This window comes from Cimex lectularius, unplaced genomic scaffold (genome assembly GCF_000648675.2).
Source record: "Cimex lectularius strain Harlan isolate CLEC.00 unplaced genomic scaffold, Clec_2.1 scaffold347, whole genome shotgun sequence".
Lineage (NCBI taxonomy): Eukaryota > Metazoa > Arthropoda > Insecta > Hemiptera > Cimicidae > Cimex > Cimex lectularius.
The window spans coordinates 183306-209710 of NW_019392883.1; the positions used below are offsets into that span (position 1 = coordinate 183306).

At 34.8% G+C, this 26405-nt stretch overlaps 1 protein-coding gene across 2 annotated transcripts in view; it reads right to left on the reverse strand.

Moving 5' to 3' along the window:
- Positions 1-26405, reverse strand: part of LOC106668050 (fibroblast growth factor receptor 3-like) — a 184625-nt gene that overhangs the window by 131943 nt on the left and 26277 nt on the right. The gene's annotated exons all lie outside the window — the stretch shown is intronic.

The following is a 26405-nucleotide window of genomic DNA, read 5'->3' on the forward strand; positions in this document are numbered from 1 at the left end:
GTTTTTGTAAATAATAATACTTGCGACTTCCTCAAAGTTTGAAAGTTAGTAATTGTGTGTAATTTAACTTTCCTCAGAGGAAATGTTGTGGATAAAATCCATTCATTTCTATCTTTAATAGGTCGTTAAAGAGTATTTTCACTTGGGATTCAAAGCTTTTCTTTGTAATCAGTAGAATAAAAGAAAATTCATTTAATCTCATCAAGATTTCAAAATCGACAAATGCAATAATTTCTTAAAATAATTTTTTGGTTAGTGATTGCTTTTCCAAACTTTTCCTTATTTGTGATAAAAATCTACTATCATTTTTACGTTAACTTTATATAAAATTAATATGTTTCAGCGTAATGCTAGTGTATTTTTATATATTTTTAAATATTAAAAATTTGGCACTGATATAAGGTTTTGATTATATCAATTGAACTACCTAAATAAATTTTGCAGAAAAGGTACGGGTTAAGATGGAAAGAAAAAAAGTTACTAAGTACTTTCATTTGTCCGAAATCTCAGTGGCCACTCATAAATTAAATTAAAATGCCGATTGAATTAATTCCCGGCTATTTAATGAAACAATATAAATCTTAAAAGCAAGGAAGGAACCGTGTAATGAAAATTACAGACCATTCGATGCAGATTTGTGACAAATTGGAAATGCAAGCTCTAACTTAAAGCACAAAAAAAATATTTATCATTAAAATGATTTGTAACCTGTTTTAATAACCCTACATAATTTATTTTTACAACGAATGCTCAATTTCTTACTGAGGATGAAAAAAAAGGATTAGACTTAGACTGTTCGTATAAAAGAATTCACTAATTTCGTGGTCCGCTTGACCAATTAATATATTACAATTAATTAAGGTTATTAGTTGAGATAAAAAAGTCAATGGCACGAGCGGGATTCGAACCGACGATCTTCGGCTAGATATGCCGCTGCTCTACCGCTTGAGCTATCGTTATCTCGATCCACTCGGACACTAACTTCCCATCTCAACCGCACAGTTTAAAAGAAGTTTAAGTTGGGTGTGGGCCTACATTGAAATTGCACTGGCTCATTTACTGGGTCCGTCAATACTCTCGTTTTTGAAGTCTACGTGTTTTTGCTTTGCGCTATATTCAGTAAGGAATTGAGTGTGTCGTGACAAGAAAATACAGGTACAACCCATAGACTACTTTCATAAACAAATATTAACAACTAATAGAAATAATAATAATTCATGGTTGGAAAAGTTAAATTATTGAGATTCCGAAAAAAAAATTATTTTTTAATGTTTTTGTAGGCCAATCGTCCTACCGCAGTGGCCGAGTGTTACGCTTCCAACTCGAATTTGCTACGCTTGTAGTTCTGGGATCGTATCCCGGCATAGGACATGAAATGTGTGTAAATTGAATGTATATATAATATGTGGTGATTAGTGACCGATAGTCGATGATTATTCGGAAATCGTGAGATCCATTCTGGTGTGACGTAGGTTTTAGGAAAACTTTTTCTTTATAGTACCAACGTTTCGATCTTTCATTTAATTAAGGTTTTCAGTTGGGATAAAAAGTCTGTGTCACGAGCGGGATTCGAACCCACAACCTTCGTTTGGCCAGATACGCCGCTACTCTACCACTTGAGCTATCGTGACTTCGATCCACTCGGACACTAACTTCCCATCTCAACCCCACCTTTTGAATTTTCCCTCCTTTTTCGTTATTTTTCAAACGTCGTGTTATCTACTTGATTCTTGGCGACAAATGAAATGGCCACAGAGAGCTTAAGTGATGGTATACTTCATTCTAACTTATTAAATTCACTAGTTTTCGAGGTCCGCTTGACCAATTAATACCTTTCAATTAATTAAGGTCTTTAGTTGAGATAAAAAAGTCAGTGTCACGAGCGGGATACTGAAGAGAAAAATGGCAAAAAGGAGGTAAAATTCAAAAGGTGGGGTTGAGATGGGAAGTTAGTGTCCGAGTGGATCGAGGTCATGATAGCTCAAGTGGTAGAACAGCGGCGTAACTAGCCGAAGGTCGTAGTTTCGATCTTTATCGAGATCATCTTCAGTACTCAAAGTGTTTGTTTTCTGCGTAATTGTGCCATTATTGTGTGTCGTTTAGAGAGTGCCTATTGGATGGATATTACAAGTTTTCGTAATCTGAGGTCTGCCACCTAGAAATCTACTACAAACTTGCCTTATAAAATTAATCATATTATATATCTTACAGGTTAATACTGTCTTACAGACTGCGGCTTAAGAAAGAGGTGCGGCAGTAAATACTCAGAGATCAGGTAAATACTGTCGGGCATATCACAAAGAACCAATGTTAGTTCCATCGTATTGAAGCTGATATCAAAATGCAATGTTTACAAACGAGGATACCAAAGTTTTTCGTACCAATCTATCAAAATCACTTCTAAATCCCCAGAGCATATGCCTGACACAATACAACCTTAAGAAAGAAATAAACTCAGATTTATTCTCTAATCTACAATAACGACTAAAAATTGCCGATCAACTCAAGTTAGATTTCATTAATCTGGAAACCTTAACTTCTTACCTTTTGAGGCATTCATAGAAGAAGCGCCCAAGGTGTTTAAATCACAAATCTCAAAAACCCCAATAACTGAACATACGATCCATTTTTGTATTGTTCCTGACAAGTTTTCCACTCTAACGTAAGAAAGATCTAAGTTGGTTTAAATAACTGTCTTTGAGGCGTCCTCGCCTCGGTTAGTTACGTGTCCTCCGGGTGCAGCACTGCACATAGCAAAAATGAAAGCATTAAACTGTAACAATGTACGGATAAATTATTTCACCCAACAAACTACCTAGAAAACAGTTTAAAAAAGTATATTAATAATAATTGTTCGTTAGACCCCCACTAAATTGAATTATAAGGTCCCCGGTGTCCGAGTGGTTAGGCGCCCGACCACTGACCAAATTTGCCACGCTAGCTGCTATAAGTTTGAATCTCGATATATTTCATGGCTTTTTACTTGAAAATATTTTGAAAAAATAATATGCAGTGAGTGATTTGACTTCTTGTCCTCGACACCCAGCGGACAAAACTTAACGTAAAAGCTATCTTTTAATTACCCTACTTTAGTTTACATTTATAGGCAATAGTTTTTTTTATTTTGAAAGAAAGGCAACTTGCTGATTGCAATTCTAGATTCAACATGATTTTTATTGCGATATACGTGAAAAAACATCATTTACATATTTTGCAACAAAATAAATTTAGCCGTTTTTATTGATTTTAGCCATAACTGAATAATTGCACTTTGGATTTTTCCGGGTTACATCAGAAGGCACTTATGCTGAGATCATTTTCAGACCGTATTTTTGCTAACAACTTTATCCTCCTTTTTCCCCCTCCCCTGAGAAATGTAGTAAACTCTTTTTCCTCTCATGAATCATGGACGTTATAAAAGGTTCGGAGCTCCTCAGAAACACTGTAAAAAGCAAAGGTGGGAAAACTAATTTTACAACGGGCTCTCAAAAAGCCACTTCATTGTCCATTTTTTTACAGTGTAAAGAAAGGCGCGATAAAAGACTATTTACGAACAATAAAATCGGTTTCTATCTCATCAAACACCAAAATAAAAGTTAATTTTCGCATGATGTTCAAGTTCAAAACATGTTGCTTTATTAGTGTTTTTGAAGTTAAGATTATCTTCTTTCAACAGATAAACAAGGATTCATTGTTAAAATATATTGGCCAAACAAAGAAATCTCATTTTCTCCATAGTTATCCTAAATTGGAGGTTTTTGAATTCTGATTATTCGGAAATCGTGAGATGCGGTCTGGTGTGACGTAGGTTTCGGAAAAAGTTTTCTTTACCGTGCCAACGTTTCGATCTTTAAACGAATCGATAAACGATAAAGAAAATGTTTTGCTAAAACCTATGTCACACCAGACCGCATTTCACATTTTCCGAAAATCATAGACTATCGGTCACTATCACCACATATTTTTGAGTTCTGTCAATGTCAAAGCGTCGATGGTGAGTTGTGAAGGCCCTAGCGGCTTGTTATAAGATTTGAGTTCAACATTTCACCCTAAAGCAAGATAAGAAAAGGCTTTCTAGAAACAGCCAAATATGATTTTCAACTGGCAAAGTTCTTACTATATACAATATTCTTATTTCTTTTTGATAGAAGGAAATTTGCGACAATAAATAGTACCTCATCTAATCAGGGTACAGTGTGAGGTGCCTCAGGGCCACATCTTGGGCCCCGGTATATTTCATTATTTATTAAACGGGCATAAATGTATATGCACATCGTTTAAAAAAGAATAGCTTGCTGATTACACTAGCTTTTTACGAAAGCATGATACATTTTAAAGTTGTAATTAAATGAAATTTATGATTATTCCAAAAGCAATTTTTTTAGTGCTGAATATGACAAAATATTAGATTATGGTCGTTAAAGCAAATTACTGTGACAATTTTAAAACATAGATAATTCAGAAATCGTAAGATGCGGTCTGGTGTGATGGAGGCTTCAGAAAAACATTTTCTTTATCGTGCCAACGTTTCGATCTTTATTGAGATCATCTTCAGGGCCTGGGATTTACAAACATTCTTTTAATTTAACAAATAACATGTAGGATGTGGAAGAAAGTGAATTTATACAATGCAGAAAATATTTTTTATATTCAATCAAAGTATTTATACTCACTCAAAGTGTTTGTTTTCTGCGTAATTGCGCGTCGTTAATATCTCACTGGCACTCTCAACACGACACGCAAGAATGGCAAAATTACGCAGAAAACAAACACTTTGAGTGAGTACAAATACTTTGATTGAATATTTAAAAAAAATATTTCTTTGCATTGTATAAATTAATTTTTTTCCACATCCTGCATGTATTCGATAAATTTAATCAATGTTTGTAAATCCCAGGCCCTGAAGATGATCTCAATAAAGATCGAAACGTTTGTACGATAAAGAAAATATTTTTTTTGAAACCTACATCACACCAGACCGCATCTCACTATTTCCGAATAATAATTCAGTCAACTGATGAAACAAAAGTGCCGGATAAAACACATCAACATTAATTCCAAGAGGCATAACGGCTGATTTCCTTTACATTCTTTTTAAGACCGTCGTGCGTTACTTATAATGACTAGAAAGAATTCAAAGGAAACACGATCATTATGTTATAAGAGATGTAAATACAATGCATGTCATGATATTTCTTTAAATATGCCGCTAACAAGTTCATTCAGTAGCAAGCCGGATAGTGTTTATATTTACGGCCAGTTAAGCTCTCATAGGCAGACTTTTTCTTTTTATAGCCTCCACCACCTTGGCCATCTGAAAGAACAATACGCCTATTTCTGACTCAGGGCTTACTTTCCTTTGTCCAGATGGGCTTTACGAGACGTATTGAATGTACCGTTTATTGCGCAGGTGAGGCCTTCGCTTCAGATTGCCAGTGTTTATAACCGTATTTTCAGCCGGCGGACGAAATTTCACATAGATTGTAAACACCCATTAGGTGAAATTGTCACACAATTGAACGTTGTGTTTTTGCACACAATATCCACCACGTCTCTATAATAGTGAAAACCGGATGAGATGTCAAAAATGAATTAATATACAGCCAATTGTTTAGTTTTTAATAAATTTAAAAAAACATCTTTATACGACCTGAATAAATTATTTTTAAAAGAAAGAATGTTTTCGCTACCGTACGCAGTTTCATCAAGGACAAAGGTTCAAATAGATATGAAAATTGAAAACGCTATTTTCGTCCTTAATATTTTTTACCACCGTTGATATAGATACTTATAACATAAATTTATTACCAATAATAATATAAAAATTCACAAAAACCTAAGAAGCTCACAATAAATATTAGAAATGTGTGGTGATAAGTGACCGTTAGTCGATGCTTATTCGGAAATCATGAGATGCGGTCTGGTATAATGTTGGTTTCAGAAAAAATATTTTCATTATCGTGCCAACGTTTCGATCTTTATTGAGATCATCTTCAGAGTCTGGGATTTACAAACATTGTTTAAATGTAACAAATACACGTAGGATGTAGAAAAGAAAGTGAATTTATACAATGCAAAAAATATTTTTTATATTCATTCGAAGTATGTCAAAGGATCTCACTGGCACTCTTAACACTACACGCAAGAATGGCAAAATTACGCAAAAACATACACTTTGAGTGAGTAGGAAATAATCCCAGGCGCTGAATATATATATATTCGTTACCATAAAAATGGCCTATATACGTAGGCCATTCAACTTCCTAGTTCAACCCTATCTTTTGAATTTTCCCTCCTTTTTGCCATTTTTATTGTAATCTATTTGATTCTCGGCGACAAATGAAATGGCCATGGAGAGTTTTTAGTGGAGGTATAATTCCTTTTACTAAAATCATTCGTGACCAATTAATATATTTCAATTAATTAAGGTTTTTAGTTGAGACAAAAAAGTAAGCGTCGCGAGCGGGATCCGAATTGAAAAATGGCAAAAAGGAGGGAAAATTCAAAAGGTGGCGTTGAGATGGGAAGTTAGTGTCCGAGTGGATCTAGGTCACGATAACTCAAGTGGTAGAGCAGCGGCGTATCTAGCCGAAGATCGTGGGTTTGAATCCCGCTCACGACACCGACTTTTTTATCTCAACTAAAAACTTTAATTAATTGAAACAATTTTACTGTATGTTCTTCAAAATCCGAATTCCTCTCTCCGAAATGTTCAGAGGGTTTTTCGGTTTTTCAAATAATAAAATTAGAGATGTACTCCGCATCTTCAATTTTAAGCGGCATCGCTCTCATCTCGTCGGAACTCTGATTATGAGAGGCGGCTAACGTTCCTTGCAGAAATGTCGATTTGGGGGGGGGGCTGAAGAAAACGTTCTTCGATATAGCCTATTGACTGATAAATCCAAGTTCACCTCTAATGACATGGGCAGAGGAAAATCCGACAATATTCTTGTCATCATCAGGTGGTTCACAGTATCAACGTTTGGCGTGGATTATACGAAAATCGTTTAAATGGTGCTCAATTCCTCAAGATTTTGAGGGAGGTTTTACCAACAGTATTAGTTGATCTTCCCCTAAAACGACGACGGTGAAAAGTGGCTAACAAGAGCAAATCTTGGCATCTTATAACATATATTGGAGTTTTGGAAAATGGCGCCAGCCTGAAAGAGGGCGCCTCAAAAAGATCGAGAGTTTTCGCGGGGAAAAACCTCTCGGATGAAAAAAAAAAGGATTTTTCGCTCGCTTCTCTCTTGGGTCGAACACGTGAATACGGGCATTTGATTTCTAGTCTCTCCTAAATTTGAAAAGTAATATTTCATATCTCAGCTGAGTGTGAATTGTGAGTAGAATCTCGTATTATAATTTTTATTGTTTGTTATTTAATGTATATATGTTTCTATTATTTTTTTATATTAGAAGGATTAACTTTTATTTAAATTTTGTATTTTCTTTTCTTGTTTATACCTTTTTTTCAGAGGAGTTCCCCATAGTTACCATAAATACTGGTAGCAGAACTTAAGAAAACTCAGAAAACAATCATAATCTTTAAGCAAAGTTGCCAGTTCGGACATGAAATGAATAACAAACAAAATGACTAAATCTATTTCAAATCCGTAAAAAATAGTTTTTGGCATTTAAAAAGTACGTAAACATTTTGTTCATTTCGCATCTTATGTTGGCGAAAAAATATAAAAATGTACTTTACCAGATATTTCGAAATCATAAAGCTCTTTTTTCCGAACTTTAGCCATAACTTTGTCATTTTGAGGACATTTTAAAATTCGATTTCCTCATTGTTTTCAGCGTAAACAATCCTTTACAACGATGTGTCAGTATGTATTGGTTCATTTTTCAAATTTTAAAGTTGAACTGGGCTTGAGTTACCGTATATAATTTTTCTCAAAAAAAAGTAAACATTTGCAACTAGACTGGAAAATATTAAGCACGTACTGTTTGGTTTTTTGATAGCGTCATTAGTTCAAGAGTTAGCTAATCCGGACATGGCCAACCCACATTATTTAAGAGGATCCACTGTTTAACATCGAACATTAGTACAAGTACACTTCAAGATTATGGAAAAAAATGTTTCTCGTAAGGTTAAAATTCTACAAGCACCCTAACAAGCAACAATATTTATGAATGAGTGTTTTTTGCCAGAAATGTTGATTTTCGTGTCTTCTAATGATTATAAAAATAATTTTAAGGTTATCTTCAATAGATACATAAATCAATCAGCCTAGAAATGATGACAATAAGGGAAAATATTCTCCTAGGCTTTACACGTGAGTGTTTTTTATGATTCGCCATTTACAGAGGACACATATAGAAACAGGTTTGTAAGAAAATTGTGCGGAAAATATGATAACGCGTTAGACGTGCCGTGCACCCTGAGAAAAATTGCCCTAAGATTTTCGTTAAATTAGACGCGTTACAGATCGGAAGAAAGCAAGAAGTTATAAAAGGCCTAACGTGTTTACGTTTTGTATCAGCGAAGCCGAAAATATTTTTAGAAAAGATTTATAAATAAAAAACTATGCCGTGTTAGTTATTTCAGACCTTACTAACAATGTTCTTAACTTAGTAATAAAATTAGGGTTTTTTTCGGAATAAGAGAATTCTTTTCTAAAAGTTAATTAATGTACAAACATACATAGGGACAAAATATGCTTTATATTTTTGAAAGCATTTATTGAAAAGATCGTGTAAGCTCATACAAAATGTTATTCTCATGAAAATTTTACAGTAGTTAAAATAAATTTAATCAGTTATGTTTCTATTGTTTTTAATTATACGCTTCTCCACAATTAAAGTACAACCTGTATAATTTCTTTCTTCAAAGCATTTGCGGGGTTTATGGCTCAGGTAGGACGACTAAAAGCTTTTCTCGCGTAAAAGTTTATGTCTTTAACCATTTAAGTTGTCCGCAAATGAAGTTAATGCTTCAATCACTCTCATTGCTTCAAAGAATCACATAACATAAAACAAAAACAAAAAACACTTAAATTATACAAAAAAAATTGTCAATATTCCTTCGCTCCTCCCATTGACTATAAAGTAAAAAATAATTTCTTTTATCTCAACCAAAACCTTAATTAATTGAAAAGAATTTATTTGGTCAAAGGGACCACGAAACCTAAGAAAATGTAATAAGCAAAATCAAGTATACTTCACTAAAGCTCTCCGTGGCCATTTAATTTATCGTCGAGAATCAAATCGATTACAGGACATTTGAAAAATGGCAAAAAGGAGGGAATTGAAAAGGTGGGGTTGGGATGGGAAGTTAGTGTCCGAGTGGTCGAAGTCAGGACACCTCAAGTGGTAGAGTAGCGGTGTATCTAGCCAAAGGTCGTGGGTTCGAATCCCACTTGTGCCACGACCTTTTTATCTCAAACAAATTCTTAATTAATTGAAAGGAATTTATTTGGTCAAACAAACCACGAAACCTAATAAAATGTAAAAAATAATACTGGTAAAATGCATTGGGCGCAAAACAAGACACCCTACTTACGATTTAGCTTAGTTTATTCTCAGAAAAAGTTTGCTAAAGAATTTTTACAGGTCCGAAGCCAAAATATGGTTAAAATAGACTCTGTCCTCTACCTCTATTAAATTAAATAAGGAGCCTAGTTCACACCCGTATGGTTAAAACCGTCTATATTATAAATGTAAAGTTTCGCTTCTGGCTTTCATAATATATTTTATGTAATTAAAAAGTGTATTTTTAGAAATTTTCAAATAATTTCGTGGATTTTTTATTAGAATCAACTAAATATTCGTCCTATTTTTGTATCCCCTAAGGAAAATAGAAGTAATAGCCTTTTGCAGAATACCGAATGACCAAATAGTAGCATATCTCAATCTGTCCCTTCATTGCAGGAAACCCAGAAGCTGACGACCGTGAGATTACATCGAGAACCACCTAGGACAGGAACTAGGATGCTAGTAGGAGAGTTTATTGGAAACTGCAAACTCCAGAGTGTATGCATAGTATCGGAGTAGCAGAAATAACATAGCAGAAACAAATTCGTGCTGATATTGCCACGTAAAGAATGAGACATAAGAGCATGTACTCTGATGATGAGAAGGCCTATGAAATGATGTTTGTACATCGACCTGCAGATAAGACCTCCTGGGAAAGAAAAAGCCAAATCAGAAGGATATACACGGGAGCCATTAACAAAGCTTTCATATCTGGTTCAAAGCCGTAAGCCTAACGATGATTATTCGGAAACTTCACAGTTTTAATTCCTATGTCCAACTTGGTCGCAGTAAATCTTGCATAATGTGTATTTATTGTGGACGATCAAAACACATTTCGGACCCAGAAGTCTTCATGGTCTAATTAGTACTTGTCTAATTCTTCTTTTCAGTTGTTGTCTCTTAATTCTTCGGTGAGAAATCCACGTCAGTATATTGAAGATGTGCAGTTCTACGTTTTTGACGTGAATGGAAGTCACTATCTCTTTGATGTTGATGTACAGTAGACGGCAAGACAGTGTTTTCAATGTAAACATACACTGGCAATTAGTTTATTTTTGATCATTCAGTCTTCTCTACTTTTTGAAACATGCTTTCCGGTATACTCGGTCGTCTTAAAAAGGACAATGAGAATCTTAAAGCTGTTTAGCCTATTTGGCCTTATCGGCCGTTTTGATTATTAAGATGAGAACTGACACACCTCCGCATACGACAGAAGGGTGTTACAGCTGCAGCGTTGGTGTAGAGGCAGCTCAGCCCCGAAGGTCCAAGACAACCACGCTCCCCGCTTGCCCATTCCAAGAGGTCGGGTCTGTATTAAGCATCGAACCGTATGCCGCGCGCAAAGGGCTACCTAAGCCGAAATACAACAGCTGGTCTCCCGCGCGCTCCCTAGATAGAGAAGGCCACTCTATCTCCTAGAGTAGTGGGGCTTCCCTAGCGTAGAAACTACCGTATCCGCTCCGGCCGCGGTTTTGTTTAAAGTGGAATAGCTAACCACCCCCTAAAGGAGACTGCCTACGGTAAAAGACTCTAATCGATCTCAGCCTACACCTACGTGCAAAGCATACTCGAACAGGAGCAACCGATTCACTACTCGTTCCCATCCGCCACTTCTCACGCATTCGAGGGACTTTTCAGCATAATCATAGCGTCCTCAACACTTATACGCTGCCGTTCGATCCACCGTATACCGTGAGGCCGGGTGTGTAGCGATGGTCCTGCGCAAGTTTCGTGCGAAGCTCACAGGTAGAAGACAGCCTCTTCTCTAAATACCCTCCAGGGGTCTCACCACGGGCAACTACGTGTCCATTCCCATTGTAACAGGGGCTGAACCTTGGAACATTTCTGTTACCCCGTAGTACAGATGCTTATGCACACTCCCCAGTCTATGCAGACAGGATCTGGTGCCCTAACCCTCTTATGCCTCTGATAAGGGACCCGCCGCTCCATGCCGACCCGAGGCCGACATGAGTACAGCTTGTGCTTTAGAGAGGTTGCCACGCCCTCAGGGCTACAATATTATTTTGCGCCCGGACACCCCCCTTGTAGACAAGGGATGGGAGGTGGTCACAGGAAACAATGAAGGATCCTGGAATTAGAAAGGGACGTGGATGAGGACACGAGGTACACCTTTCTTGGGCCCCGAGCCTTAGTCACATTGTACCACCCGCCGTCGTCGTAGTTCCACATTAAGTGGGCCACGACTCTCTGGGTGGATACGTTTTGCAACAGGTCTTTGATAAGCACGTGGTGTTCTTGGATGTTGGAGATAGCTTGGTTATAATTCGGGTTAGAGGACAAAATTGCGATAAAGTCCGCCGTGGTGATGTTGGTATAAGGGTGTGATGGTACGTTAGCACTATAGATGATATAAAGGTTGGAAACAAGAATTCTTCCTTGTGAGACTTGGGCTTCTTAAGCTGTCGGTTAGATAGAAATTCAGGATAACGTAGTAAGGAATGGGTAGGACCGATTAGGATTAAGTTTAAAAAGCGTGCTCGGGGTCTAAAGCCGACCCTATGAAAAATCTGTGCTGTATCTAGAACTAGAATACGTATTAAGCGCTTTATGTGTGTCTTAGAAGGAATTTAGACCTTGAAAGAGGACGGTAAAAGGGCATTTGGTTTGGAGTTTGTGAACCAGGTACAAGTCCGATCATTGCTGCTTCCAACATCAACACATTTTATTTTTTATCACTGTTTACGCCAAATTAATTAGCGTAAATATTTTGTCTCCGTTTAAACGCTGATCCATTCCCTTGCGCCCTAATCCCCTAAACGGGCCTCTAAGGGACTGCGTCCGCAACTGACTCACTCGTGACTTGCTCTCATGCGTCCGAGAGAAACTCACGTATTGCTTCCGTGCAAACATTTTTTTTTAGTTTTAGCATTCCTTATTTCAAGGCTAGAAAGTTATTTTCAGTTTAGTTTTCTTTTAATTTCAAATCACGGGAGTGATATTCTCCAGCCGCCGATAGAAAAGGTTCGGACGGATCCTAGCATGTATTGTAGTAATCTAAACCATCATATTATCCAGGGCTTTGGTTATGTTGAGGGTGCCGCATTGCAGGGTGCCGAAAAGAAGATTGGCGAGCACTACACACCGTTATTTTATTACGTTTTATTGATTTCGTTACCATACCACGCGCGCCCTATTTAACGACGCCTACATAATTAATGGTCCTCCGGGCCGGATATGAACCATATCCATAGGTCGGATATACAGTCCATAGAACAAAGATAACCTACGAGTTGGATAGGTCTTATAATTTATTCCATTCGAATTGTTAACTTGGAGTGTTATTTTTTCATCTCCCTTATTTATCAAGCCAACTAGGTTTTTGTCAGTGATTACAATCGAATGACGTTGAACTTATCGAAACAAAAGCAAAGAATGAATATTTTATTATGTTTGTATATATACTCCCTATAAAGGCTACTTGTTTGCACTTATGCCCAAATCACTGTCATATTTATTTATATGATATATCCAAAAGGTTTTGTTATGCTGATTACCACAATTTTTATTTGTTTAAACTGGCATAATCTCACTCTTCTACATCACGGCTCATTGTTTGACGCGTGGCCATTGGGCATGTGAGGCGTTAAAAAATTAAAAAGGCAGCTGTTATCCCATTTATCATGACACACTTCTCAGATGAAAAGAGACTTCATTAAGTTTTAAACGACCTCTCGAATAAAACTCGTCCTGTTTGTAAAGGTGGCGCCCGCGACTAAATCATCTCTGTAGTTTTTCTAGAGTTGGAACCTGAATGTTTAGGATTTTCACGTCCCCCATGTTTTTTTTTTTTTTTTTTTTTTTTAACAGCCTCGGCTTGTTATACAGAACTTTATTTATTGAACAAACAATGACCGGGACAGAGAGGCCCTCCGACACCCCAAGGCCTTTTTGGATTTCACCTTTATTGACCGACTTGCCTCTCCTCCCGGTCACAATTTTTTGAGAACAGCTATAGTTCATTTCTTTCGAATTATATCACCTCATTTAATATTGAATGAAGAAGAAATGATTAACGACGGAGTGAAACATCTTGATTAATACTGATTGCCTTACCTGCTGTAAAATTCTATTTTAATGAACAGCCTGCATCTAAATCATGATGCCTATGCAAACTAACGCCTCGTCAATCATCACTTACTATGTTACTGTGTACATTTTACTTTACTCGTTTCCAGTCTTGTTCTTGTCCATGACAAAAAAGTAAACAACACCAACATGCACAAAATTACAATTACAAATTACAAAATAAAATTCCTAGAGTATATAAAATCTTGACATTGGAAGGACAAATTAATTATTTAAACAAGTATTGCAAGAAAGTACTAAGTTTCGAGTTTCAAAAATTTCATTTCATTTAATTAGAAACTTAAGTATGATTATATATTTTGTAAATTATTCGCGAGAAAAACCGTAATATTTTACAGAATCTCTTTTATGATCATATCATGGTGTTTACCATTAGGTCATGAAAATGGCAAGCCGGCAAAGTTCATCAGGATCTCTTAAGTAACTAAAGTAATTTATGAAGGTAAAATACAACCGTTGGGAAAATACACCTGAAAGCAACTGGATTATTTTTTATTTCGGAAATAATAATTTAGTTCCCCATAAATCTGGCCATATTTTCGTGTACGTTTTCCTAATATACATATACCTTCCGTTTAATTGTTTACATATTAACTTATTTGGATTGAGATAAATCACCAATGTTGCTATTGAGCATAAATCTTTAAGTATTAGTAAGATCAACTGAAAACCGAGCTGGCTGTGTAATTGATAAGGGCGTCCAATTCGACTGATCCTGGGTTCAAATCCTGACACGGCCAATGGAATTTTAATATATAAAAATATCTAAAAGTTATTGTAAAGTGGTTTGAACTCGTGTCTTTTGAACTTTTTGCCAATGGCTTAGCTTATTTCATGGCATTTGATGGATTATTTTTATCCTGTCTTTTTTTGTAAAGTTATGTACGGTTCCATAGGTAACAACTTTTCATGTAGAATATGTTGGTGGTATTCGAATTTTAGTAAGTTGGCGCGGCGCCACAAGCCGACCGGGTGATCAACTTTTTTTTAAAATGTAATGGCCAAATTTTTTCATAGATTTTGGAAGTCCTTTCCAAAATAAGTTACCAGAATTTCAAATTTTCATCGATTTTTTCTAGAGATATTGAAGTTTTCTTTTAGAACTCGGTCTATTAATTTCTTTAATTTTAACTTGTTAAAAACAGGAGCAATTTAAAAATATAACTGAATAAAATAATAAAAATTCATTTGTGTTGATTTTTTAAACATAAATAACTAATAATTAATTCATGATATAATTCTGAATAAATTATTTTAGAGAATGATTTTTTTACCGAATTTGAAATTCTTTCTTTTATAAAAGCAGTGTTAAATTGAGTGAATGTAATTTATTTTAGTGAATGGAAGTGCGATTCCAAATAACCCCGAGGAATATCGAATACACTGGGGTGGTGCAAATGAAGTCTGGTATATGAATGTAATTTATTAGCGTGAAAGGAGGTGTATCTAATTACCTATCGAATATCGAGAACTCTGCGGGTAGTGTGAGGCTAAACAGACTATTATATTTTTCCCTTGTTTCTGTGTATTTCCGTTTGTATCTACAATTGAAAATGCCCTGAGGTACAGACAGGCTAGTAGTTTTATAAAGAAAAGAGATGTTGGTTACCGTTATATTATCACATCATAACTTGGTTGAAAAAACAGGAAAAGAAATTAGTTAGGTCAAAAAAAGCGAGAAAGAAAAGAAAAGGAAATCTAAGAAAGCGATAGCAAATATTATTTGCCAAGCCTAAAACTAATAATAAATCGTACCAGAAACTCAGAAAAATCAGCAAAATTTTTTCTTCAAAACTCGATCAATTAAATTTGTACAGTAACTGATTATCGTTTTTTATTATCATAAATGTCTCTTATGAAAATTCACACGGTATGCTGTAATGAAATACGTTTGGAACAATTAATTAAGGTTTTTAATTGAAATAAAAATTGTCAGATTAACAAATAAACATTTGTCGCCGAGAATCAAATAAATTACACGATATTTGAAAAATGGCAAAGAGGAGGGAAAATTCACAAGGTGGGGTTGAGATGGGAAGTTGGTGTCCGAGTGGATCGAGGTCACGATAGCTCAAGTGGTAGAGCAGCAGAGTATCTATCCAAAGGTCGTGGGTTCGAATCCCGATCGTGACACTGACTTTTTTATCTCATCTAAAAACCTATCTAATTGATAGAGATTAATTGGTAAGCGGACCACGAAAACTAGTGAATTCAATACGTTTGAAAAACTGACCGTTGAAGAAAAGCATATGTTATATCTAACCAAGATAATATTCGACCTTTTCTTTGTCTATGAAAAAAAAATCCGTATATTTAGTGAAAATCATGTTGCAAAAACATTGCTATTCATATCATAATTATTATCAAAATTCGAACTATATGACTAACTATATAACTATATAGACCAAAATCTGAGATAAGAATCCATGTACTAAACACAAAACTGTAAACTATTATTATTGTGAGGACAAAATTTATAAACGGCTCAAAAACCAACAGGACGGAAAATCCTTTCGCTGAAGATTCTTTGTTCTAAGGTATCAATAAACTAGAATATGCACATATTTTTGTTAAGTAAAGCGAAAATTTATTTCTAATTGTAATTAATCCGGTTGAAATAAATGATCAAGGGCTTCAAGTTGTTAGAATTGATGGAATACTGTTATTTTTTAAAATGTGTTATTTTTAATTTATAAAAGACTTTAAAGGGATTTTGTATGTTACGATAGAGCGAACAGGGTCTCTCCTGATAGCTTGATGTCTTTATCTTGGGCTGTAATCCAGGCTGTTCCTCTTTGCGGCAAGCAGGATTTGTACTTCAAAGGTTCCCGGATCCTCGAAACTCACGTCCTGCTTAATAAGCCATCAGTCGGTGTGTTTTCCACCGTGTATTTTATTACCCAAAGGTGATACAGTTCAAAAGATTTTAATTAATACTGTACTCACGGGCTTAGAGTTTCTGAAAAAAGGTGATCGTTTTTGGAATTTGTTAATTTCACGGCGACGGCTTAAAGCTCTGATTGGAATACGTGGTTTCCATGCTCGTTCGGCCGATTTCAATTAAGGGCAAAACGGCAATTTACAAGAAGGTACTTAATTGGGTTGAAAAGCCGTTTTGAACGAACCGTGAGCGGCATAAACATGGCATAAATTAGACCAGTTCGGGACATCTTTTGTGTCGGCGAGTCCCACTTCATCGCCTAGCTCATAAACAATGCACAGGTAAAAGTCCTAACCCTCGATTAACATGTGGCCCTTCCCAGGGGGCCCGCATCCGCCCACTTTTTTTTTCAATTTAATTCATAAGCGATCGATTTTAATTTTTGAACACGTTAATTTTCTAAGCTTCGTTGACTCACGGAGAATGATGTCCGTTTGTGAAACATGGTTTTTTTTTTGTTGGTTTTGGACCCATGTTAAGATTCCCCACAGGACCAAGAGCACACATACTTCCCAACTTAGGACAATAAAATAAACTGTTTTTAATAAGTTACTTTAATATATGTGGTTTCTGTATATACAGAGATATCTAATATCTGGCTACGGGAACAAGTCGATGAATATCAAAACAAATGTCAAATATTAAACAATAGTTCAAAGAAACACTAAAAAATGGATTCATTGTTTCAATGGCAGATATCAATCAGCACTACCAGCTATATAAAGAACGGCCTGTAACCAACTTGTAAATGATAAATAGGCCTTATATGTAAAAACAATATTCAAAGTGAAACAAGGTGAAAGGGGAACATTTGAATTTAAATTACAGCCCCCTGGTGCAGGATACAATAAATTTTTAATTGGATAAATGCAAAGAATTTTAATGCATGTTACGCTTCATGGCAAACCTTAACTTCTCTAATGTTTTTATATTTAAAAATCAGGCGTAATAGGACTGACAATATGTTTATTAGCCAAAACAAACAAATTTTTCAATTATATAAATTAAGGATATAAAAACAGAATAGCAAGACCGATACTGTACACCTATGATTGGTTGTACTGTAAATATTTCAAAATTTATAAGCAGTCCAAGTCAAAACTGGACTCAAATCATTCTTTGCAATGAATGCAATGGTTCATTTGACAGTAGAGATTATAAATGTATATATATTTGTAATCTTTCAATTAATTAAAGTTTTTAGTTGACATAAAACTTCAGTGTCACGAGCGGGATTTGAACCCACGACCTTCAGCTTGATACGCCGCTACAATACCACTTGAGATATCGTGACTTCGATCCACTCACACTAACTTCCCATCTCAACCCCACCTTTTGAATTTTCCCTCTTTTTTGCCATTTTTCAAATGCCTTGCAATCTATTTGATTCTCGGCGACAAATTAATTATCTATTATCTATCTATTATCTGTCCTACGTTGTTTACGGTGAATTACTAATATATTAATTAGAATAATAATTTGTGTGGCAATTTGTAAATATCTAATTATATAAAAAGTGATGTAACTAAAATTTTTAATAATAATAATACATAGTTAATGTCAATATCAATGTAAGCCATTTTGTATTCAATTAATACTGACTGGTCTGTTCTGGCCTAACTAGCAATTAGTTGCATAATTAGGATTTCATGACATTTCATGATCTCTATTTGACCAATTTAATACATTGTTTCGCCTGTCTTCAATGACAGTTTTCACTATTTAAATAATAACTCATGATATTCTGTACTTATTCCTATCAACTAATGAGTTACAATCGTTATTTTAAATGCTATATATCATTATTTAGGTAAATTAATTTTTTTTTTATTTGCATTACATACTATCATTTCGATAACATGTGACAATGAGTATAGAACGTTTAATGAGGGGTAAATAAAGGCGTTGTCACGTCCACACTCACAGAAATTCCGTCACTTGCACACAAATTTACTCAGTATGTAGTGATCGGTGTAAATTTTTAAAGGTATGGACACAGCTTTAAGCCAGAAACACACTTACCCGATGCTATCCGACGCAAATCCAAACTCCGATTTTCCATAAGGTTGCATTACCCCCGTGCACATCTACCCGATGCTACCCGACGCAAATCCAAACTCCGATTTTCCATAAGGTTGCATTACCCCCTTGCACATCTACCCGATGCTATGCCACGCTTACCTACCCGACGCTCCAGATTTTCTTCGGGTCGCATCAAGTACAGTCGAAGACAAAAGAACCGAACACTCATATTTTTATTTAAACTACATGTATTATTGTCGTTATATTAATTACAACATACTTATTTTAATATAAACCAAATTAACTGTGATTAGAAATTAATTAGTTTTTATTTAAAAAATTAATTTTAATGGTAACACCGGAATACGATTTTTTGATATAATGAATTTAACTAACAATTTATTGTACTCGCTTCGGCTGTACATATACTAAAATTGGAACAATTTATTACACGGTTTTGCTCATAAAATTTAATTAACAATTTATTTCAAAGTTTTGCTCGTAAAATTACACCATTTTGTAATTTCGAGTAGCATCAGAACAGGACACTCATAATTTTTGTAGTTTATTTCAAACTAAGTGCATGTAATTTTGTTGTTATATTAATTACAACATGTTATTTTAATGTAAACCAAATTAAACGAGATAAAAATTGCATAAGTTTTTATAAACATTGTTTAATTATGATGGTTAGAAGTAACTTTATTTAAAACAAGTAAGTTTAGCAAACAATATATTAGATGGTTGTGCTTATAAAATTTAACTAACAATTTATTACAAGGTTTTGCTCAAAATAGTGCATTAAGAAGAAAAGATGCGTTGGGATTGTGATAGTGATTTTTGTGATAAACGCTGTGGACTGTACGCAACGTGTGCTTGCGTTGGATAGATGTGCACATCCCACCAAAACGTGGCAAGTCGTCGGGTAGCATCGGGTAGCGTCGCAGGGCGTAGCATCAATCAAATTATGAACGACTTTCCAGTGACCGGGCTTTAACCGTGACTGGTTTAACGAGAGTCTTCCTTTCCAATAAAATTAACTGTTCTAATTTCTATATATTTCTCATTTTGTTGTCTATATATTCCCCTATATTTTGTCTCACCGGCATCCATTACTAAACAATTGTATACCTTACATACAATTCACTAGTCTTCGGGGTCCGCTTGACCAATTAATATCTTTCAATTAATTGAGGTTTTTAGTTGAGATAAAAAAATCAATGTCACGAGCGCATTCGAACCCACGACCTTCGGCTAGATACACCGCTACTCTACCACTTGAGCTATCGTGACCTCGATCCACTCCATTCAAAAGCTGGGGTTGAGATGGGAAGTAGTGTTCGAGTCGATCGAGTGCCATTGACTTTTTTTATCTCAACTAAAACACTTAATTGACTTACATATAATTTACAAAGAATTCATATACTTTACATAAAAGATAATAACGTAGAAAGATTTCAAGCTTTTTTTTTTGCTATTTCTTTATGTTTTGTTCAGTAAAAGGTGATGAAACCTGATCGAAAAACCCGGCTACAAATGGGACCAACTCTGGGTAAATTAGTTTGGTTGTTACTGGACTCTGTGGTCGACCACCCTGATACCCTCCCGGCGAATACCCCCATCAGAGGAACGTTTAATTTATTCCTTATTGGAATTTGCTACAAACGATCTAATGCGGTGGTTATGAAATTTGGGAAATGCCTGGTTCATCTAAACCGACCCGGAAAGCTCGGTGAGTTTTGACATAGTTTGAACGCGGTTTATTTTGATTTTTTCCCTGGATATTTCAATCATCAATATAGTATCCAACGGACAATGTATTTCGAAATTTGAATCCCTTGCGATTTTTATTACACTCCCTAGCAATGATATCTGTATGATTAGGGAAAGTCGGTTTTTGCTTGGTTTAGATTTGCCCAGATTTGATTTAGATTTGGTCTAGTGACAGTGGTGCTCTCTAAAATTTAACATGAATCAGTAATCGTTTATATTCATAGCGTTTTACTGAAGCTAATACACAATTTGAGTAGCCAAGCATGAAATTTGGTTGGCTATTATATTACATTCGCCGGTTGACCTGTGTCAAGTACTCATTTCAAAGAATGCTTTGAGTCCAGTTTTGACTTAGACTGCTTTTAAATTTTGAAATAGTTACAGTACAAGCAGTCATAGGTGTAAAGTATCGGCCATGTTATACAGAGTGAGTAATTTTTTGACGCACCATTGGAAAATCAACGTGGGTGCGTTTAAATCTGACTCAAGGCTTATTTCCTTTGATTAATACGGTAATAAAAGAAACTGAGTCAATTTTCGGTGCACCATAGGAAAATCAACGTTGGTGCATCTAGTTATGACTCGGCATATTTTATTTTGTTAGTCTCGTATCAAAAAATCAAAAAATAGGCGACTCACTTTTCGATGCACCATTCGTTACAAATTAGTTTTAGTAGGTTGGAAGGAAAATAAACAAAACCAATATTATTAAAACATTATTCAAACACAATGTAAAAATAATTAAAAAAATTCTTCACAAATTAATTTGATTAAGGTTTAAGATATTTTTATTTTGTCCGCTCATCGTTTTACGATACACTAGGATACTGTGTTGCAGCAAATGGAGGTCTGTTCGAACAATTATTATAATGATTTTGAATATTTTTGATTTTCTAACAAAGGAGATTCTTACGTTTATTTAATTTTTTTACTTTACCAGAAAAAAGGAGATTGTTACGTTTATTTAATTTTTTTACTTTACCAGAAAAAAATACTCTTAAACCTTAATCAAATGAATTTGTGAAGAATTTTTTTAATTTTTACATTGTGTTTGAATAATGTTTTAATAATATTGGTTTTGTTTATTTTCCTTCCAACCTACTAAAACTAATTTGTAACGAATGGTGCGTCGAAAAGTGACTCGCCTATTTTTTTGGTACGAGACTAACAAAATAAAATGTGCCGAGTCAAAATTAGACGCACCAACGTTGATTTTCCTATGGTCAACGAAAATTGACTCACTTCCTTTTTTTAATGTTAAAATCAAAAGAAATAAGCCTCAAGTCAGATTTAAACGCACCCACGTTGATTGTCCATTGGTGCGTCAAAAAATGACTCACGCTGTATATACATAGCAATATATACTGTTTTTATAACCTTAATTTCTATACTTGAAAATTTTGTGTATTTTGGCTAATCAAAATATTATCAGTGCTATTACGCCAGATCTTAAAAAACGATCAATTTTTTCCATGGTTTAAAGATTTTTGTTAAATATAAAAACATTAGAGAATGAAGAGTAACATGCATAAAAATTCTCTGCATTTATCCAATTAAAAATTTATTGTATCCTGCACCAGGGGGCTGTAATTTAAATTCAAATATTCACCTTTCACCATGTTTCACTTCGAAAATTGTTTTTACATATAAGGCCTATTTATTATTTACATGTTGTTTATAGGATGTTCTTTATATAACTAGTAGTGCTGGGATTGATATCTGCCATTGAAACAATGAATCCATTTTTTAGTGTTTCTTTGAACTATTGTTTAATATTTGACGCTTGATATTAGTTATCTCTGTATATACAGAAACCACATATCTCAAAGCAACTTGTTAAAAAACAGTTTATTTTATTGTCCAAAGTTGGGAAGTATGTGTGCTCTTGGTCCTGTGGGGAATCTTAACACGGGGTCCAAAACCAACAAAAAAACCATGTTTCACAAATGGACATCATTCTCCGTGAGTCAACGAAGCTTAGAATAATTAACGTGTTTAAAAATTAATATAGTTATATTTGGTGACAGAATAGAGAAGTAGAATGAACAAGGTCGAAAACCTTGGAAGTCACTTACCTTTTTGGCACAAACAACTAAACCCACAATAGCTTATTTACTATGATGGATACATTTAAAAAAACCTTTAAGGCATCGGCCTGTGTAATCTTATCAAACCAAAATGTTATTTGAAAAAGAAAAACACTTTGTCCTAGTTGAACCTTTTTTGCGTATCTAACACCCAATGTTTTCAGAACAGAAACCGTTTATACAATTACATCTATACAAATATGTTTTGAATTATCGTTACTTACGTATACCAACATTATTATCAAAAGTTTTAAATAATCTCTTCGATAAATTCTAACACCGTCTGATCCTGGTGTTCGCCGATAAGCCCGTTGTTTATTACCATATACGCATTGTAAATATCCTATAGTATTAATAGGTTTACAAAATTAAATGTAATATCTATCGTCTAGTAATATTGATGATTAGCCTAAGCATTTTCATTGTTATAAATCACATAAATTGTTTAATAAACTATTTAGTCCTTTTCCTAACAAAAAATTATATTTCTAGTATAGGTGACATTATTTTTAACTATATTCGTTCTGTTATGGTACATTGTGAACTATTTAATAGTAAGCCATAGTTTCTTATTAGTTATTTGACCAACCGGAACATCGAACGCACGATGAGACGTTATAAATATCCTAAAGGATTAATGGGTTCACAAATTTAAACCTAACATCTATCACCTGTCTGAAAGAATTGAAAAATGATAAACATCTAATTTTGATTTTTATAAAGTTTTTACACTAGTTTTAATCTTCAGCATATTTTTTGTTTCTCTCTTTGTTTAACACAACTTAACGCACGTCTAGTTGATTTAAATATATTTTAGATTAATTTTTACCATGTTTTAGTGTATTTTCATATATCATTGATTTGTTAAAGTCGTGAGGAGCAGTAAAGCAGGTGGTAGTATAGGAAAGCACCTTTTCCATTCTTTTCTTACTGACGTTTCGACTTTTATTCAGGTCATCTTCAAGGCCAGGGTAAATTAGCAAATATGTGTTGATTGCCAAAAATATAATTTAAGATGACCATGTATTTCAACCCGACTATCTAAAAGTTAAACAAATATATTGTATAAGCCGTACTGGTAACTATGACTACTTTATTTTAAACATGGTTCATCCTGGGTCAAAGATTTTATTCAGTTTGACCGGACTCGGATTAAAATTGGCTTACTCCAATTTATTTGGGGGTCAATCCTAGTACCTTTATTTTATTTTTGTAAACATAAACATAAACTTTATATAAGTGGCGTTTAATGACCGTTACTTGATGATTATTTGGAGGTTGAGAGATGCGGTCTGGTGTGACGTTTCTTTATCGTGCCAACGTTTCGGTCTTTATTGAGATCATCTTCAGGGCTCAAAGTGTTTGCTTTCCGTATAGATGTTTCAGTCTTGTCTGTCGTGTTGAAAGTGCCCTCATAGGGCACAACAAACACTTTCAGTCCTGAAGATGATCTCAATAAAGTTCGAAACGTTGGCAAGATAAACAAAATGTTTTTCTGAAACCCACGTAAGACCAGATTTCAGCTCACGAGATCCAAATCAAAACAAAATATATTTAAAGTTGATTCTTATCCGAAGGACGTGTATTACATGGGAACCTTTCTTGACGTGTACAAATTAAAACAAATTATAACTCATTAAATTCACTTTTTTTCGTGGTCCGCTTGACCAATCAATATCATTCAATTAATTAAGGAAAATGGCAAAAAGGACGGAAAATTCAAAAGGTGCGGTTGAGATGGGAAGTTAGTGCCGAGGGGATCGAAGTCACGATAGCTCAAGTGGTAGAGCAGCGGCGTATCTAGACGAAGGTCGTGGGTTCAAATACCGCTCGTGACACTCACTTTTTTATCTCAACTTAAAACCTTAATTAATTGAACAAATTATAACGTTCATTTATCTATCAGGCCAGTTCTTTTCGGTCTGGCAAGGATTAAAATAATCCATATCTGCCTCCGCGAGTACTGCAGGGCAGTGTACTCATACCATTCCTCTTTACCGTTTATACTTCACAACTAAATTAATAACTCTCCTCGCATCCTTTACCGATAATTTGCCTTGTTTTCAACTGGACTTACGCTTTCGTATACTACGCATATATAAATTGAACTAACGACATGGTTTACCCTACTAACTTACTGGACCAGCCAAAGATTAATTCCCCGAAATACACCTTGTTCCTCGATAAGCTGTCCCCGTACTCAAATAGTCTTTTGCAAACCTTGTTCAGTAGGACCTACTGCGTCTGGTGGGTATAAGGCGTCCCAGGCAGAAATGCTCTTGTTTCCGAGGAATAGTTTTAAACCAATGAATTTATGTGCGGAGGGGAAAAAATTAATCATTTGCTGCCATCATCAGGTATAGTTGTAAATAAATATGCATGTGATTTTAATTTGGAGATGTTAATAAAACTTTTTTTTTAATTATCCATGTTATCTCAATGAGATGTAATTAAGTCTTGTCTAAATAAACGCATATTTTATTTTATTAACGTTCCTTATTGATTTAACTGTAACACTCTGCAATCGAACGTTAGTATATTTGACATAAACGTGATAAACGAGGGAAAAAAGGGAGACCTCGATTGTTCAAATAAGTGCCTTGAGCAGGGACCGAGAGGGTGTAAATTAAAGCGTGGAAATTGCCGCAGCGTGAAGACCACACTCCAACACGCCCCTATAAAAAGATGGTCCAGCCATTATCCATTTACTGGCCTATTTGTTCCCTAAGTTAATTAAGGGCGAACAAGTCGACAGCTTTGACAAATGAAAGCAGCATGATCTCCATATGTAGGATTTTTACCGACAGAATTTCAACGTTCTTATGTTTTCTAATATTAATAAATTGCAATTCTCTCTTTTACCAGCTCTCTCTCTCTCACTCTCTCTCTCTCTCTCTCTCTCTCTCTCTATTTTTCTCTCTTTTTCTCTGACTTTCTCTTATACCTCACAGTTTTATTCTATTACTATGTTTTAGTCAACATGGAGAACAGGCTAAAAAAAATTCAATTTTATTTTTGTATTAATATTTACTTAATATGTTGGTAATAATATTTTAAAGCAAGAATGTTAGTTATTTATTTCAACTAAAGATACCATTTTTTTGTGTGCAATATATTTCAATCGCTAGTACATTTCGGGCCGCGTCCCTGGTCCCTCTTCAGAGCAACAATATTAAACAAAACATAAATTGGAATGTCATGATGCTAAAATTTTTATAAAAGAAAATATGAAAACAAACTAAATTTATAGGAAACTCTACATATTAACTTAACTCAAACGATTGTTAATATAAAAATTAACTTGACTAGTTTTCGTGGTCCTCTTGACGAATTAATATCTTTCAATTAATTAAGGTTTTTAGTTGTGATAAAAAAGTCAGTGTCACGAGCGGGATTCGAACCCACGATCTTCGGCTAAATACGCCGCTGCTCTACCACTTGAGCCATCATGACCTCGATCCACTCGGACAACTAATTTCCCATCTCAACCCCACCTTTTTGAATTTTCCCTACTTTTTGCCATTTTTCAAATGTCGTGTAATCTATTTGATTCTCAGCGACAAATGAAATGGCCACTGATGTAATCGTTACCATCCATTTTCGTTTGGTATCCTCGATGGTCTGCCTGCCGAATTTTGGCTTCCCGTTATCCTCAGTGTTATGAAGAATTTTCCCAAAACCTGTGTCATTTTCAAAAGGCCCTCTCAACCCCACCTTTTGTATTTTCAAAATGGCAAAAAGGAGGGAAAAGTCAAAAGTTGTGGTTGAGATGGGAAGTTAACGTCCGAGTGGGTTTATCTCAACTAAAAACCTTGAATGAATTATCAATATAAAAATATTTTGAATATTTATAAAACTAACCGGTAAGTGGTGAGGTAATAAGTACACTATGATTTAAAGTGAGCGTACATAATATTATTATTTTTACTTATTTATTTTTATTATTATTCTTAGAATTATTGATCACATTTTTCTTATTTACTATTTTGTCATTT